The sequence below is a fragment of the Talpa europaea genome, assembly GCF_964194135.1.
Source record: "Talpa europaea genome assembly, chromosome: 10".
NCBI classification, from domain to species: domain Eukaryota; kingdom Metazoa; phylum Chordata; class Mammalia; order Eulipotyphla; family Talpidae; genus Talpa; species Talpa europaea.
This window is the reverse complement of record NC_140077.1, coordinates 78,231,496-78,248,872: the sequence shown is the minus strand read 5'-3', so window position 1 is coordinate 78,248,872 and position 17,377 is coordinate 78,231,496.

Here is a 17,377-nt window from a genome sequence, read left to right as displayed (position 1 = left end):
CTTTGCAAGAATCTTTCCACAGACCTTTGACTTTTTCCAGATTTCATACAGTTTAAGTGCCATCAAAAATGCATTTCCCGCATAAGCAAATTATGTTTTGTTTAGTTAGCACACTGTTCATCCGAAAATCTCCTGATAGGTCTGTTGAGATGAGATTTCTATACCAAATGAGGCATGAGTATCTGTGTAATATGGTGCAGGAGTTGCAGGGTCCCCTGAGACCTGCATCTGAATGAGCAAGACGTCTTGGTTTTAAAGGCAATGAAAGGGTTAAAAATTGAGGCTGTCTGGGGTAAGAGAAAGGGGATATTGTTGTCTTTAATCTTTCTGCAGTATGTGTAAGACTTCCATCCCGGATCTGCACATAGCAGTGGAATAGGCTCGGCATGCATTGCGTGCAAGCTCCTTGATTGTAGAGGGGGAAAAACCTGGCTGCAGTCCAGACAGGCTGGAGCTCTGTTGATCATTATGTCTAGCCTTCAGGTGTCTCAGCACACAGTGGGCGGCGGTGGGGGAGGTGTAGATAACATGAGAGCAGACAAAGACCAAAAATGGTGAATTTAAAAAAGATTATGTGAAAATTTGCGTCCAAGTCCTCTTTAAAAAATGAATCCTAACCTCCTGGACTTTTATAATTAGAACACAAGCTCTGCTCTGGCAGAGCTCTTTAAGCCATAATTAGTTATGTCTGGAGCCTTTGAATAATTCCTTTCAATAATTGATGGAGTTAATATTCTCCTTTTAAAATGAGGAGGGCAATGTTTTCTTACAAATTCTCTTTTTGTTGGAGGCTTTGTCGTTCAAAATCTTCATCAGTATAAATCACATCAGTTTGATTTGTCTTTTAATTTCTTATGAGACTCAGTGTATAACTTTTTAAAGGATTTGGATAATTCTAGAAGTAAAGGCATAATGCATGGCTAGATTACCCTAACTGAATGTAAAAAGAATGCAATAATATAGACTCATTCTTCCCCATTTGTTTCCAATTATTTTATAAATTAAAAAAAATCTGCTTTGTATGTTGCTTCTGTTTGAAACTCCATCAAAAGATCTTACCATGAATGTAACTTAGATGCTAATCACATCGTTTGCCTGCTAGTAAGAAGAAATTCCCCAATATTTTATTTTTTAAGCATTCTTCTATATAGAAGCTTCTGCATGCTTCCTCCCCACCCCCACATCCTCACTCCACCCTATTAGGAATTTCAAAAAAAAAAAAAAAAAAAAAAATCCTTATACATGGAAGGCTGGATCCTAAGACAGAAAGCTGTCTTTTCTGTCTCCTTTACCCTGGCCACTTTCAGTCGCCTTTCACTTCGGCGGGGACTTTATTTCACATTTTGTAAAACACCAAAACCAGTTCAGTCTCTGTCCTTACTATAAAATGAAAAGTGCTGGTTAAAAAATAAATAAAAAGAAAAGCCCTGGCTTGAAGCCATTGTTCAGAATTTAAGAGCTATTTGCCCCCAAGTGTCTTAGCAGTCTTTCATAGCTAATTATAATAACTGTCAGATGTCTGGAAAGTCTGTGGAGCCTTGTCAGTGGAGTCAGCAAAGTTTGCCTTTTATTTTTCTTGGGGACAGATCAAACCTGATTAGACATAAAGAGCAAAAAGCAGTGAACTAAGTACATATGTGTGCGCCTTCATTTTTCCTTATGAACAAAGCAGCATACTAGACCAATGTTCCGGGGTGCAGCCTCCTGCAGCTACTCTTTGGAATGCCTGACTTTTATTTTTCATTCTTTATCTTTAACATAATAAAACATGCAACAATTGTCCCTGGACATTTTCCTGCCAGTCGAATATCCTTCAAAACATGTATGATAGAGTACCCTGAAAATATCTTCAAATATCTGATGCTTATGACATAAAACTATCTTAGCCAGTACACTTGACGGAAAGAAATACATACTTACAATTTTATAGTGGATATTCGTGCTAGTTCCTTGTTCCCGGAGGCACAGCAGAAGCTTTTGTCAGACTGTCCCTAATGCAGGTGCAGAATCCCAGTCTGCAAGCAGGAAGGAGGTAGGAAAGTGCTTCATAAAGTCACTCGGAACTCAGCCACTTGTGCTCAGGCATCCTTTGCTCCTGTGAAAGCTGTACTATCTGCAGTTCTGAATTGAACTAAATTACAGCCCATGTGAAAGACAGGGGCAGCGAGTCATGTGGGAGATACACAGCTATCCTATTGGCCACTAAGACATAGCTTAGGCATTCTGCCTTTTCCACCATTGGTGAATAGTTAAAACTGAAAGCATCTAGATCCTCCTCTTGAGCTTATTTGTCCTTTATGTGTGGAAGAATGACTGTAGGATTTTACAGTGACAGAATTAGTTAAGAAAGGGACTGAAGTCATCCTTCACAGAGACTAGTGGGAGGAGATTGGAAGCTCAGCTTTTCCAGGATTTTTTTTCCCTTTCTATCTCCCTGCCCTGCAGTTTTGTCTGGGATTTGCCTGTTTGCTGTCAGAAAAATGTGTGTGTGTGTGTTGTGTACCCCCAGTTAACTTTCGAGGTGACAGAAAGCAAATTATCATCTCACTCTTTTTTGAACTCAGTCATATTTTGAAGCACCCAAACAATTTTTTAAGATCAATTTTCTCATTTTATTTTGATGCTTAAAGATGATTTATTGCCATTCTAAACAGGCTAAATTTTTCACAAGGAAATCATGAACATAACTAACTTTTCTAAGTAGTTACTACTTTTTCATAAAAGCAGGTGGCAGATAGCTCTGGAAAATAGTAAAAGGCAACAATGTCAAATCAAAGAAAGGACCTTAACTTGGCAGAATAAAGATGAAGAATCACTTTCCCAAAACCATTCTAATTTCCCCCTTTTGGTGAGGCAAAACGTTCATAATATTGGCAACTAGAAGGTGATTCTAGGATTATTTAATTTACCTAATTTAAAAAAAAAAATCTCTGGTGCATTTATGTTAGGTTTGAGTTTGTCAAATCCCACATTTGTGGTGCTAAAAGGGAGGAAGGTGAACTCTGATAAACAGTAACTATTCATTGACAGTGATACACAGAATTGTGCGAAATAAATGAAAGAAACATAGCAGTGCATGGCAGTTTGCTCTTTCTTGGGTACCTACTAAGAACCATGGCCTCCCTGGTGGCGCAGGCAGTTGAGCGTAGCACTGTGAAGCTGTCCGCAGCCTCTGCAGTGCAGGTTCAATCCCGGACAGCCGGGGAGATACCCACATGTCGTGGCAGACCTCTCCTGTCTCACCCACTGCTCCCCTCAGCAGTGTATCTCCATCTGCCTGTTCTGTTCCCAGCTCTGTCTCTGGTGAATCCTCTCACCCTCCTGCACATCTGGCCTGTACCCCGGTTCTTGTATAAGTAAATAAATCTTAAAAAAAAAAAAAAAAGAACCAGCCAATCTCCTTGAATTTAATTGTTGTAACAATTAAATTAAGTCAGCTTTATGTCTTTCACACCTTGGTGGCAAAAACAGACTCAGATGCTTCATTTGAACACATATTTTTGATTTCAGGTCCAGTTTTTCAACTTAACTTCAAGTAATAATGGTTACCACTTATAGATACCTTCCTATTGTGTATGCCAAGTATCATGCGAACACTTAGCATCTTGTTTAGTTCATCCATTTCACAGATAAGAAAGGAGGCTTATACTATCCAATATTATATAGCTGTCAGTTGATGGCCACTGAGTCAAACGAACTCTTATCTACTTTACATATACCAACTGAATTGCCATGATGGAGTCTGGTAAGGTTTTTGTTAGGGAAACACATTTGAATATTTCAGCATAAATGGAGAACATCCATTGTAGTCAGTGTTATGCTCAGAATCAGATCATGTGTCACAATTTCACTATCCATTCATCTGTTGAAGGGCACTTAGGGTGGTTCTGAAACTTGAAAATTGTGAACAATGCTGCTATGTACGTAAGTGTATATAAATCTTTCATACTAGAGTTTTCAAATTATTTGGATAAATACCTAATAGGTATTGCAGGATCACAGAGAATTTCCATTATTTATTTATTTATTTATTTATTTATATATTTATTTTTACCTCTCCTCTCCCCCTTCATTTTTATTTTTTTAAGAAACCCTCATACTGCTTTCCAGAGGGGCTCTAACAACTTGTACTCCCTAGTTGTGGAACATATACTCAATGAAGTACTACACAGCTGTGAAGAAAGATGAAATGGTGGCATTTGAGACAAAATGGGTGGAACTTGAGGTGATCATGTTCAGTGAAATAAGTCAAAAAACTTAAAGGCAGATATTGGATGGTTTCACTAATCTGCAGGTTATAAATACCCATAAAACATATAGGCATAAAGAATAGTAGGACTAAAACTTGAACTTGGCAAAAAAGAAGATAATGGTTACCAGAGAGAACAGGGGCGAGGGTGCAGGGCATGAGGGAGGTAGGGGGATGGGGTATGGATATTGGTGCTTTGGTGATGGGGAAAAAATATGCCCACATGTGACTATGAACAGGCCTCAGAGAGTCAGTCATGGACACAGAGTTGCCTTTGGGTTCCCACAAGAGGCCTTTCAGAGATTCCTGCAGCCACAGAATGTTTGATGGAGTGCAGTCGCCCAGTTTATCAGCCTGGGCCTTAATGAGCCATGCCAGTGGTTCAGAGGTTGAGACCCTTGGGATAGTAGGATAACAAGTCCTGGACCCTTTGGAAATGGCATCCAAAATTTTTGTTGGGTCGGAGAATTATCAAGAGCCCTCATGGAGTTTCCTGAATGTCCCCTTCTGCAGGCTATCCCATATGAACTACAGGGAAATTCCATTCCCCTCCCCAACCCTTGAGGGGTCCACCTATAGACTGAAGGTAATTGTTGAAGGAAGTATGACTGAATCCTCACCCATGCACTGGCAAGATGACTTTGCTATCCCTCCGATCATGATGTAGCTAGGGTAGGTTAATAGGTCCATGGGAGAATTAGAAGATAAATTTTAATCCTCTTCTTTGTGAACTATTTTGACAATACCATCAAGTAAGTATATTTTTATTGCTAAATGCCATGAATAATTTTCAATCTTTTAGGTATTTGCCTTTTCTAAAACATCTAGGCAGTTGATCACTCCCTTTCTCAATGTTGTCTTCTTATGGCCTCATGAATTCCTGGTTTTCTTTCTATCTTTCATTTGCAGCTTATTCTCTTTTGTAAACTTGTTTTCCTCTTCTAACATGTTTGTATTTTTCAGAAACTTTCAGAAACCATATTCTCCTCTCACTTAATATGTTGTTATCTCATTCACCTCCACAGATTCCATTACAGCTCTCCACAGGTGATTTCTGTAGCCCAGGCCTTTTTCTTGAGCATTATGACTGTATAGCCTACCGCACCTCCTACTTGGGTGTCTTGCCGGTGCATCAAACTCAGTACGTCCAACATGATTAAAATCACCATCTCTTCTTCTGATGCATCTGCCTTTCACTGTTGCCTATTTCAGTGAATTGTGCCACCAGGAACAAAAGACAGCAAATTTGGGTCTTATATCCCACCAATCAACATGCCCATAGAACACTTAATCTGTACACCTTGCTTTCATTCCTGGTATATATGCTTCAATATTTGTGATGCTTCAGACTAGGGATCCCCTTTGTCACCAGACTTACTCAATCCCACTAATTCATGTTCATTACTGTAAGAATCTTTTCTAAAACATGTAGCCAAGTGGATCTTCTCAAGAAAATATGCCCCTTTTATTATATCTATGCTTAAAACCCTCTTGTGGCTTCCATTGTCCTTAAGAAAAAGCTTAAAGGCTTTACTAATCACGTCTTGTAAATAAAACTTGCCAGAAATAGTTCCTTATAGTTCATAATTTACAAGTGACATTATAAATGACGTGTAGTTAAGTTTCTTAAAGTTGATCTCACAACCCGTTACAATTTTCAAATACAATTGATGCATTAGCAAAGCACTATACTTGTTTGGTGACTTGGGGCACACCTTAGGGAACTCCTATATTATCAGAGCAGAGCAGGTTAAACATGTTTCTCAGAGAAGATTCAAAACACATTCACACACTCAATGTGAGTGTGTTTTCTGATATCTGATTTAAAATCTGTCATGAAACTCTAGGAGAGTTCAAGGAAGTCTGAAGCAGTCTTGCAGGGGTCTGTAAAAGGGTTCAGTTTTCTAACCATGAAGGACATACTTGAATTGTGAAGTTGGTCAAGTCACATGGCTTTTGAATTTTCTTGAGTTCTGCTCTCTTCTCTTACACTCCTCATTCTCCAATTTTCCCTCAGTTAATAACACCTCCATCCAAAGAACTGCTCAGTTTAAAACTGAGCCATCATTCTTGATTCCCCTTTCTCCTCTGTGTGCCCACTGATAAGTGAATGTTGTGAAGCTGATCTTCAAAACTGAACTTAAATGCAATTACCTCTCATCATATCTTCTGCTACTCTGCATATCCAAACCACTATTTTCCCTCACCTACATTATTATAATCATCTCCTATCTGGTCTGACTCTACAGGTGCACTCACTCCTACCACAAAATATTTTCCACACAGCAACTAGCTATTAAAATCTAAAACACATCACATCACCTTCTTGCTTAGAACTCTCCCATTGCTTCCCACTACATATATATTAACCTCCTAAAGCATTGCTATAAAACATAAGGTGCAATATCATTCACCTGCCGTCCTCACCTAGCACTCTAATCTCATCCTATATCCACCCCCGCTTTCACTGCACAGCGACCGCACAGGCCTTTTTCATGTTTGGTCTTTCCTCAAGCTGTTTGACAAGCTGTTCTTTCCTCTGCCTAGAATGCTTCACCCCTACAGCTTTACCTCGTGGCTCATTCTCATTAGCTTGTTTCCCCTCAAATGTCCTTACTCAGAAAAACCTTCCTTCTAGAATGAAACCCACCCATCCACCTACATATTGAACATATTGCTTGACTGTTTTTTGTTCACTGGACTTATTGTTATCCACATATATCTCATTTTTTAAATTTAATGGTGTGTAATATGAATATCACATGAATATCAGTCTCATGAGAGAATGGTATTCATCATTATTTTTCCCCTACTACACAGACTCTGCATGGCAAATAATAGATACTCATGCATTTGTCGGATGAATAAGTGCATGAATAATTATAAGGGACTTCAATTAGTATACGTTTTAGTTCATAGAACCACCTACTATAAAAATAAAATTTATTAAAGTAGTTCCATATGTTGAAGAAATAGAGAAACTCTACTGCATTGCTGCTAAAAGCTAAAGTCAAATGAACAAGTTAGCCAAAATTGAATGGTCAGTGAACTATCTAACATTATGTATGAAAATTGTCATATTCATGGTTCAAAATTTGAATTGCACAATGGGACAATGATAGAGAAGAGAGCCCCTGTATTCTGTTTCTTGATCTGAGAGGTGATTGTACTTGTGTTTGCTTCATAATCATTTGTCAACCTATAAATATATTTTCACAATAAAGACATATAAAAATGTAGAAATCTTTAAAAAGACAAATGTGATAATCATCACCATTGTTTTTGCTTTTTATTAACAGCAGACTCAATAAAAACAATGGTGATGATTTTATCACATTTGTCTTTTTAAAGATTTCTACTTTAAAGATTAGTTCACTCTGATTGTATCTGTGCTTTTAAAATTGTTCAAGGTCAAATAAAGCTAAAAAAAAAACCATAGCTATGTTGTTGTCATTTTAAGTTATTTCTACATTAAAATGGCTAACTATCTGATGGAAAATCTATTGAAGAATGAATGTATTGGCTCTTCTAAATTGAGTATTATTAAATAAACCCAGAATATACACCATATTATAAATCCTAATTTATCTTTAAGAAAATACAATTACCAATAACAATCTCTTATATTTATACAGCACTTAACACATCTCCTAAACACTTCAGGATCCACTTTTAGAGTTGATATTTACAATAACACATCAAGGAAGGTGGAACAAGGATTAATTCCTTACTACATGTAAACTGAGTTCTGGAAATCTGTGTGCTTTGTGGAACCTCACACTGCAGCATAGGAATGCAGTATGATACTGAACTTCCAATATTAGAAGTATGATGACTGTGAAAATATTAGAGTTCTGTACGTTGGAAGTGCAAATAAATTAATGGATCATGTCATGACTTCTAACTTGGCCTCAAAAACTTGTCTTCTAAAGAAAAGGGAACACAGATGTCTTTGCCTTTCACATGTTTTCATGCAAACCATTTTCATTATAAAAAAATTAGCTCTTGTTCATAATTTTGTTTGTCATGTCAATTTTGGCTAACTTGTCATGGGTGGTCTGAACCTTGGGTGGGAAAATTGGAATCAGATGAAAAGTAGAGGTATCTTAGCAGGAAGTTTCTCAACCATTCTGAATTTACAATGAGCACATATTGGGATGTGTGGCCAGCTCCAAGGCCTAAAGAGGTAGTTTCTTTTCTTTTTTGACTCTGCAAGAAACAAACTTTTTATGAACTTAGATTTTTACCTTTAAATGACTGAAATGCTTTTTATATTTCTTGGTTCATTATCCTCTGTTGAGTATGATGGTCATATTTCCTAAAGGTGAATAAAAGTTGAACAGTCAGATACACAGAATTTCCCAAATATGCATGTGATTTGGGTAGAACAAAGTGAAAAACTCAATTTTCATTTTTCACGTGGTTGTTTTGGCATCATGTGGAAAAGGGAAGTGGGGTGACTTTCTCTTGTCTTAAATATCACAAGTTCCTGTATCTCAGTTGATGAAAGGTAAAAGCATATTTACTGCTTTTTTCCAAAAACAAGGAAACAACTGTGAATAAAAATTCTTAATTTTTAAAATTAAATTCACCAAAGTATCATTACTTCATTTAAACAACAAAGTATTGGGCTTCCCTGGTGGTGCAAGGGGTTAAGCACAGCACTGTGAAGCTATCTACAACCTCTGCAGCACGAGTTCGATCCCTAGCCGGTCAGGGAGCAACCCACATGGCACAGCAGACCTCTCCTGTCTCACCCGCTGCTCTCCTCAGCAGTTTATTTCATTAGATCTGCCTGTTCTGTTCCCCACGCTGTCTCTGGTGAATCCTCTCACTCCCCGCAACTCTGGCCTATACCCCAGCTCTTGCATGCATAAATACATAAATATTTTTAAAAAAACCAACAAAGTATTTACTTAAAAGAAATCTAGTGTTAGTAATGACTTGATTTCACTTCTTTGGTATTTCACATCTGGATACCAAGATGGCAATACTTTTTTAACATTCGTGTACAAGTAAAGTATTTGGGGTTTTGTTAAAATGCACCCACCAGTCTGAAGGTTGGAGTCATGGTCTTAGATTCTGCATATCTGCATGAACTCTCCTGTGTGATGTTGATGCTGAAGGTCTGCTGATGACACTTTTATAGCAAGGCCCTAGAAACTATTTAGAAGTTTTAGATTAGGGCATAACATGAGAAACTAACTATGTGACAGGCCTTACTTATTATCTCCAATGAGAAATTCCTCTCATATCCTCCTTTTCCCTTTTTTTCCCCTTTTGTCAGTTCTCAGCTTCACCCTCCAAGATTTGTCATACCTTGCTATCCCTTTGTTGCTGAACAGTTGTCAAATGGGTGGGTTACTTGAGGGCACATGATATTTCACGCTGTTGCCAAACTCCAGGTGATGCTTTTAAGAAGGGTCATAGTAATCCATATCACCAGCCACACACCAACAAAACAGAATGTAAAACCTGTCGAACCACCCCACAGCTCATCGTCAAAGTTCTGCTACCTTAGTTAAGGTATTACAATAATCTATCCACAAATTTAATTTTGGTATGCTTTCACTTAACTCTTGGGTTTTTTTGGCTTAAAATACAAATTTTTTGCTTTGCTTTTATTTGTTTTTGTTACTTTTTTATGCCAAAATGAATTGGAAAATAACCTACTGTTTTTATGAAATGTTTGCTCAGCATTCTGCTAGACTGATTTTGTTAAAGAACATTTCCCAATAGTGAGGTTCTACTAGACAACCTGGGGTATGAATAAGTATAATTAGATCAGACATTCATCCATTTGGGTATCCAGTGGTGAAATTTTGGAGAGGGAAAATTTTGATAAAGGGGAGATTATTTTATGATCTTCAAATGACACCATTCAGTAACTATCTACTGAGTTCTGTTTTTTTGGCATTTATGTTCTTCCAATATCACATATTATGATGAATTTAAACTGTTCTAGTTTCCTTGGTATAAACTGACTATCCATGTGGTTGTAACAAAGTCAAGGTTGAAATGGTATTAACCCTATTTGGGGGATTGTAAATATTTATGGAAACTGCTGCTTCTTACTTGCTTAGTTTTCTTCAAAAATATTCCTTAGACCATGATGATGACTGACTTGACACTTTGTTTAATGAAAATAAGTATATTTTAATCAGTTAACTTTCAGAAATTATTCTACTGACCTTGGAAAATAAAATAGGGAAGGCACAAGGAATATATCACTCTGCAACTCTAGGTTCTTAACGTGGAAAGTACATGCCTTTCACAGACACACCAAATTACCTATTAAGGTCTTCAATTTTTTAAATTGTTAGGCCTACCAGACATTACATTACTTTTAAGCTATCTATATATTCAATTCTTACTCTACTTCCAACTCTTGGGTGGTCTACAATTGAGATAATTAATTAAGCCTTTTGAAAAGCATCTGCCATCCACATTTTGTCTTGGATGAAAGAAATCATTTCATGCTTTACTTAAGTAAAGTTAATATCCAAAGGCTACACATTAGCATTGCCTTGAATTAGAATTTACCAAATCTGAAAATTGGCTACTCACATGTGATCTTCTTCAATACTTATGAAAATTTAAATTAAATAAGATTAATAATTTATGTAGAAAATTCTGAGTGAAGCTTAAAATTTTCAAGTGTTAAAATAAGTAGCAAAAGTATCAGTTAGAAAAATAGGTTGTTGGATGCAGGATTTAAAAGTGGATTTTAAAAGACATAGAAAATAAGGGAAAATCCTTTGTAGGGACTTAAAGCAATGTATGATGGGAGTGATAACATTCTTGAAGGAAAGTTTAAAAAGAAAATGGAAACATTTTGCCTCTACCCTGAACAGATTATATTTCCCATTTGTATGGGGTGGAGATCAAGGGAAAAAGTAGTATTATCTGATTGTTTTAATGGATGACTGTAACTTTGGAAATTTCATTGTTGAGCTTTAGCATTAGAGATGGACTTAGAGAATGAAAATCAAATGACAAAAATATGCCTCCTACTAAGGGACGGGCATATTCAATTTTTTCTGTTATTTTTGTCTCATTGCAGTTTTTCATTCATTTTTTTGCAACTGGAACAGTTATGTTCCTGTTACAGAGTCTATGATGCATTGGTCCAGATATGGGATATGACCTAACTCATTTCATCACAATACTGTCCTTAGGAATTTTAATTTGTGACAAGAGATTTTATTTTTAATCTGAAGACTAAGAAGGAAAGTCCATTTTCGGTAAGAACACAGACTAAAGGTAAAGAAAGTTGATCTTCAGAAAAAACAAAGAGTGATACAGAGCCTATAGATGTGGATGGTAGATTTCTAGAATCTTCTTTCATAGTCTAGTTTCAATCTTAATGGTCAATTACTTTCTGGCACTTGGATTTCCCGTGATCAGTCCTTCAATACCAGAAAACTTACATTCTTTAGATTGAGATCTGACATGGGCTGGCCACAGAGACAGACATCCATAATAAACAGGCCTTGGTACAACTTCCTATCATAACCATTATACATAAAAAAAACCCTCATTTTCTGTGACTTATTTAATAAATTGAATTTTAAAAGAAAAAAATCTTTTTATTAGAGTCACTTCCAACTTTTTGCAACAACTGAAAAGTTGTCCTAATGTTTGTCTCAGGTATTGTGCAAGGATTAAGTGTTTTCTTTATTTTAAATATGTATGGCCAGAATGAATGAGTCAGTTACCCAACAAAATTTATTGAAAATGTACTGTGCATGATGTGAGGTAGAAGTCAAGCTTCATTCTTTTGTATGTAGTGATCCAATTTTCCCAGCACCATTTATTGAACAAACTTTCTTTGCTCCATTGCATATTCTTTGCTCCTTTGTCAAAGATTAGTTGACCATAAATCTGTGGGTTTATTTCTGGATTTTCTATTTGGTTCCATTCGTCTGTGTGTCTGTTCTTGTTTCAATACCATGTGGTTTTGATTATTATGGCTCTGTAGTATAGTTTGAAGTCTGGGAGTGTGATACCCCCTTTCCCCCCTTTTTTTTCATGAGAGCTTTGGCTATTGGGGGTTTTTGGTGGCTTCATATGAATTTCATCAACATTTGTTCTATTTCTTTGAAGAATGCCATTGAAATTTTTATTGAAATAGCATTGAATCTGTAAATTGCTTTTGGTAGGATGGCCATTTTGATAATGTTAATTCTTCCAATCCATGAGCAGGGGATGTCTTTCCATTTCTTTTTGTCTTCTATTTCTTTTAACAGTGTTGTATAATTTTCTTTGTATTGGTCCTTTACTCTTTTGTTGGGTTTATTCCCAAGTATTTGATTTTTTTTTTGTTTCAGTAATAAAAGGGATGGCTTTCTTGATTTCTTCTTCTTCAGACTGATTGTGTATGGGAAAGCTACTGATTTTTGCATGTTGATTTTTGTTGTGCATATGCTGCTGTATGTTGTGTGTATGCTGCTGTATGTTGTATGTATGCTGCTGTGTATACTTTTTACTAAACTGATTGATTAGTTTGATTATTTTTTTTCTGTGGAGTTTTTGGGGTTCTCTATGTATATTATCATATCATTTGTGAATAGTGATAGCTTAAATTCTTCCTTCCCTATTTGGATTCCTTGTATGTCTTTCTCTTGTCTTATTGCTCTGGCTAGGACTTCCAGTATTATATTAAAAAGCAGTGGTGAGAGTGGACATCCTTGTCTTGTTCCAGATCTTAAAGGGAATGCTTTTAACTTTTCACCATTGAAAATGATATTGGCTATGAATGGATTAAAGAACTAGGCATAAGACCTGAAACCATAAAATATATAGTAGGAAATATAGATGAAACAGTATATGACATACAACTCAGCAACATCTTTAAAGACATATCACCCAAAACAGTAATAGTGAAGGCAAAGAAACAGCTGGGGCTACATCAAATTAAAGAGCTTCTGAACAGCAAAAGAGACAATAACAAAAACAAAGAGAAACCCCACTGATTGGGAGAAAAGTTTTGCACACAACACTAATGATAAAGGACTGATCACAAAAATCTACAAAGAGCTGATGAGACTCAACAAAAACAAAGAAAATAATCCAGTCAAAAAATGGGCAGAAGAGCTAAAAAGAAACTTTTCCAAGAGGAAATGCAAATGGCCAACAGTCATATGAAAAAATGTTCAACATCACTAGTAATCAGGAAATGCAAATCAAAACTACAATGAGATACCATCTTACACCAGTGAGAATGGCACATATTAAATAAAACTAGCAACAACAAATGGTGAGGATATGGAGACAAAGGAACTCTCCTGCACTGCTGGTGGGTGTGCAAACTGGGCCAAACACTATGGAAAGCTGTGTGGAAATTCCTCAACCTGCTAAAGATGGAGCTTCCACATGATCCAGCAATTCCACTCCTAGGTATTTACCCAAAGAATACAGAAACATTAATTCAAAAGGGCATCTGCACCCCTATGTTTACAGCAGCACTGTTTACAATAGCTAAGCTATGGAAACAACCCAAATGCCAAAAAATAGATGACTGGATCAAGAAGACATGGTATATGTACACAATGGAATATTACTCAGCAATCCAAAAAGATAAACTCATGCCATTTGCAGCTACATGGATGGAGCTGGATCATGCTCAGCGAAATAAGCCAGAAAGAAAAAGAAAAATACCAGATGGTCTCATTCATAGCAGGAATTTAGAAAACCTAAATAAGGGACCAGGAAAAAGACTAATTATAATAAAGAAAAAATCAAAATCAACAAGCAACTATAAACCAGAGACACACTACATGGGGTGGGGGGAGGAGGGAGTAGGATCAAAAGAAGGGGGGTGGGGATTGTATGGGGACTATAACCAAGATGAAAATGCATACATTGTGCAAAAATGAAAAATGATGTAAAAATTACATAAAACTAAAATAATAATATTTTTTTTAAAAAAAGGAAAATGTACTGTTTACCAGCATGATCAGTAAATGGAAAATAAAAATGATAATAAATAAACTTAAAAAAAAAGAAAATGTACTGTTTACTGGCATGATCAGTAACTGGGAAAATAAAAACGAAGATAATACTTTTTTTTTACGTCACAGGAAAAAGTAAGGTGTGGCTAAACCTTTCATAAAGTTATTGAAATATATCAAATAATAGTGTTTTTAGACTTCTTTTAGAGTATTGAACTCTAAGCATCTTTTATATACATTCTGAAAATAGAATTACAGAAAAGAGAACCATCTTGACATTAATGAAGTAAAAGTCCAGTCAACACTGACACCACCAATGCTGTCGAGAATGCAGCTTTGCAATTATCTCTTATGACTGTTGCCTTTTGATTTTTTATATTCTCTGGTGTCTGAAGGCATGACTTTCATTAAGTTATTTGAGGGAACTTTGTATTTTTAGTTCATCTACATCATCTCCTAGCCACTGATCTTCTCCTTGAACTAAAGTCAAATCAATTTCTCCAAAAGACAGAAAAATGCAAATGACAATAATTTATGTAATCTGACTCTGATTTTCAACTCTAAATGAGGTGATTGTCAAAGCATTCTAGGTTTTACAAATAATTACATACCACTTTTTTTTTTTAATTTGCTTATAATGATAAAAGCAAAAGTGAGATAAGATTTCCCACCCCCCAACAGAATTTCCATTGCAGGACTTTTTCCCTCTGTTCTTCTTTCCTTTGAGCCACATTCTTTGCAGCACCTACTGGTTCCAGATTCCTGCAAACCTTGGTCTCCTCAAAACCTGGTGAGAAAATGCATCAAGCGACGTCCCTGGTGGCGCAGCCGGTTGAGCACCGCACCATGAAGCTGTCCGCAGCCTCCGCAGCACCGGCTTAATTCCCTGCCGGCCAGGGAGAATCCCACTGGCGAGGCAGACCCCTCCTGTCTCGCACACTGCTCCCCTCAGCAGTGCCTTCAGTCCTTCTGCCTGTCCTGCTCCTTGCTCTGTCTCTGGTGAATCCTCTCACCCTCCCGTGACTCTGCCTGTACCCCAGCTCTTGTATAAATAAAAATAAATATTTTTTAAAAAAGAAAATGCTATGTTTTAAAAAAAATGCATCAAGTTCTCTGACTCTCGACTTTCGCTTCCATTCATTTCTGTTCCAACTTCATTTTGCAGCTTTAGGGCAGTAGAAATTTGCTAATAACCCTTTTTTAATCATGAGCAGAAGTGACTACCATAAAGTATCTGTAAGGATACATACATTTTAACTATAATGTCTCTATAATTCAGAACTGCTAAACATATTTGAACTGTCCTTTCATGCCATTTTCCAGAATATCAGGGCATCAAATTAAATTATGCATGCTGCTTGACCAAATAAGGCATTTGCTTCATTTTTAATGGGGAGTGACATTTAGTTTCCAATCTTAAAAGAATTCCACAGAGCTTCATTGTACTGATGACCAATTTTATCTCTAATATGGTAACTATATTGACATAACTATACGATTTATGTTTTTTTTTTTTCAGATTTGTCATCTTAACTTAAAGGGGTAGATTTTCCTTACCTGCATTTTAAAATTAACAATAGACTTGATAACTAACTTCAACTTTTCATCTCGTTTTTGTGGCATATGTTCTTGTCATATTCCCAATCTGTGAACTGAACATATCATTTGAATGCACAATTTAGAATCAACATAATTATTTTAAATGGGTTCTTTCGATGTTTCAGATGACTATTGAAATTTATACAATGGGGTCAAATTGCAATTTACAAACTTTTGTGCTTATTGAAAGTGATTTCTTAGGCAGTGATATGCTTTCAACAGATGATGATGATGGCAGTTAAACTCTGCTGGTCTGAATTTAATTTTAGTCATTTTTATTCATGATATTCTAACCCTGGCATATTAAAGAATACATAACTTCTAAAAGTGCTGAATTCTCCCTGAGATGCAATTTATCGTACTGTTAAATACTATACATCATAAGGAAACAATTCACGTAGAAAAATGTGCCTGTTTTCTGGATGGAGGTAAATAGATAAGCTGTCCAAGGTACAAGGAAATAGAGCATAGATAATGCAGGTTTGAGATATTCTCTTGCTTAAGTGATGCATTAAATCAATATTCTGCAGTCTTTTTTTTTTGTTATGTTATTTACTTGGATACTGTCACAATTTTTCCATTAAATTGTGTATTTCAGAAAAAAAAATTCTCAGTTCTTGATTTCATTTGATTAGTATTCTTTAAACTCTTTCGCTATATATGCAAATTACCAACTATTTCCATTATGTTCCTCTTCTGTTCGAAGGTCTTTAATGGTTCCTTACACTTTGTCATATGACATGTAAAAATTTTTGCTTGATTTTCAAGATCTACAATATCTGGGTCTTTCTTTAACTATGCAACATAATTTCTAGTATTGTCCAACATTCTATTACAGCCAGGGCTGGTTCCCCACTGTCATACAAATATTTTATGCTAGTCTCATCTGCCATAACTATCCTCTTCCTACTGCACCTCTTCCTCTTCTTTCTTGTTTCTCCATGTGTGATTCCTTTTATCTTCATTCCTTTCTTCAGTCTGAAAAGGTTGAAATTTAAGTCCTTTGAGTTCTCTCTTAGCCCCTCCAAGATAATTGATTATCATCTTTAAAAAATATTCCTGCATGCATAAGTACTCAAGTCTCTCTAATCACATAATTCAGGTCTTATGTTTTCTTTATTCTAATAGCAGTTAACATAGACTGGAAGAAACTATGTCTAATCGCTTGGGATAATGAATACAGCAAGGTAAATGATTTGGCTATCATGTATACACACACACGCACACACACACATATATGCCCTATTCAAGAAAACAACCCATGTTTGAATCCAAAGCCTCTTACCATGACTCTGCTAAACTAAAACTGTATAATTCCTTACTAAGTTTATGGTTCTTCCAAGAAGATGACAAAATACTATAGGCATATTTAGCAATCAATACAAACTTTTTGGGGGGATTGTACTAATTCAAGTCATGATTATAAGGAATTTTGATGAATTAGTTTGACTTATGCATATTGGAATCTATGAAAAATACATAATTGGTAACACCTGTCAAAATCCTTAGAGAAAAACTTAAAAAGTACCTAGCACAAGGTGAATGTTGAAAAGTATTTGTTCACAAATAACCCAGC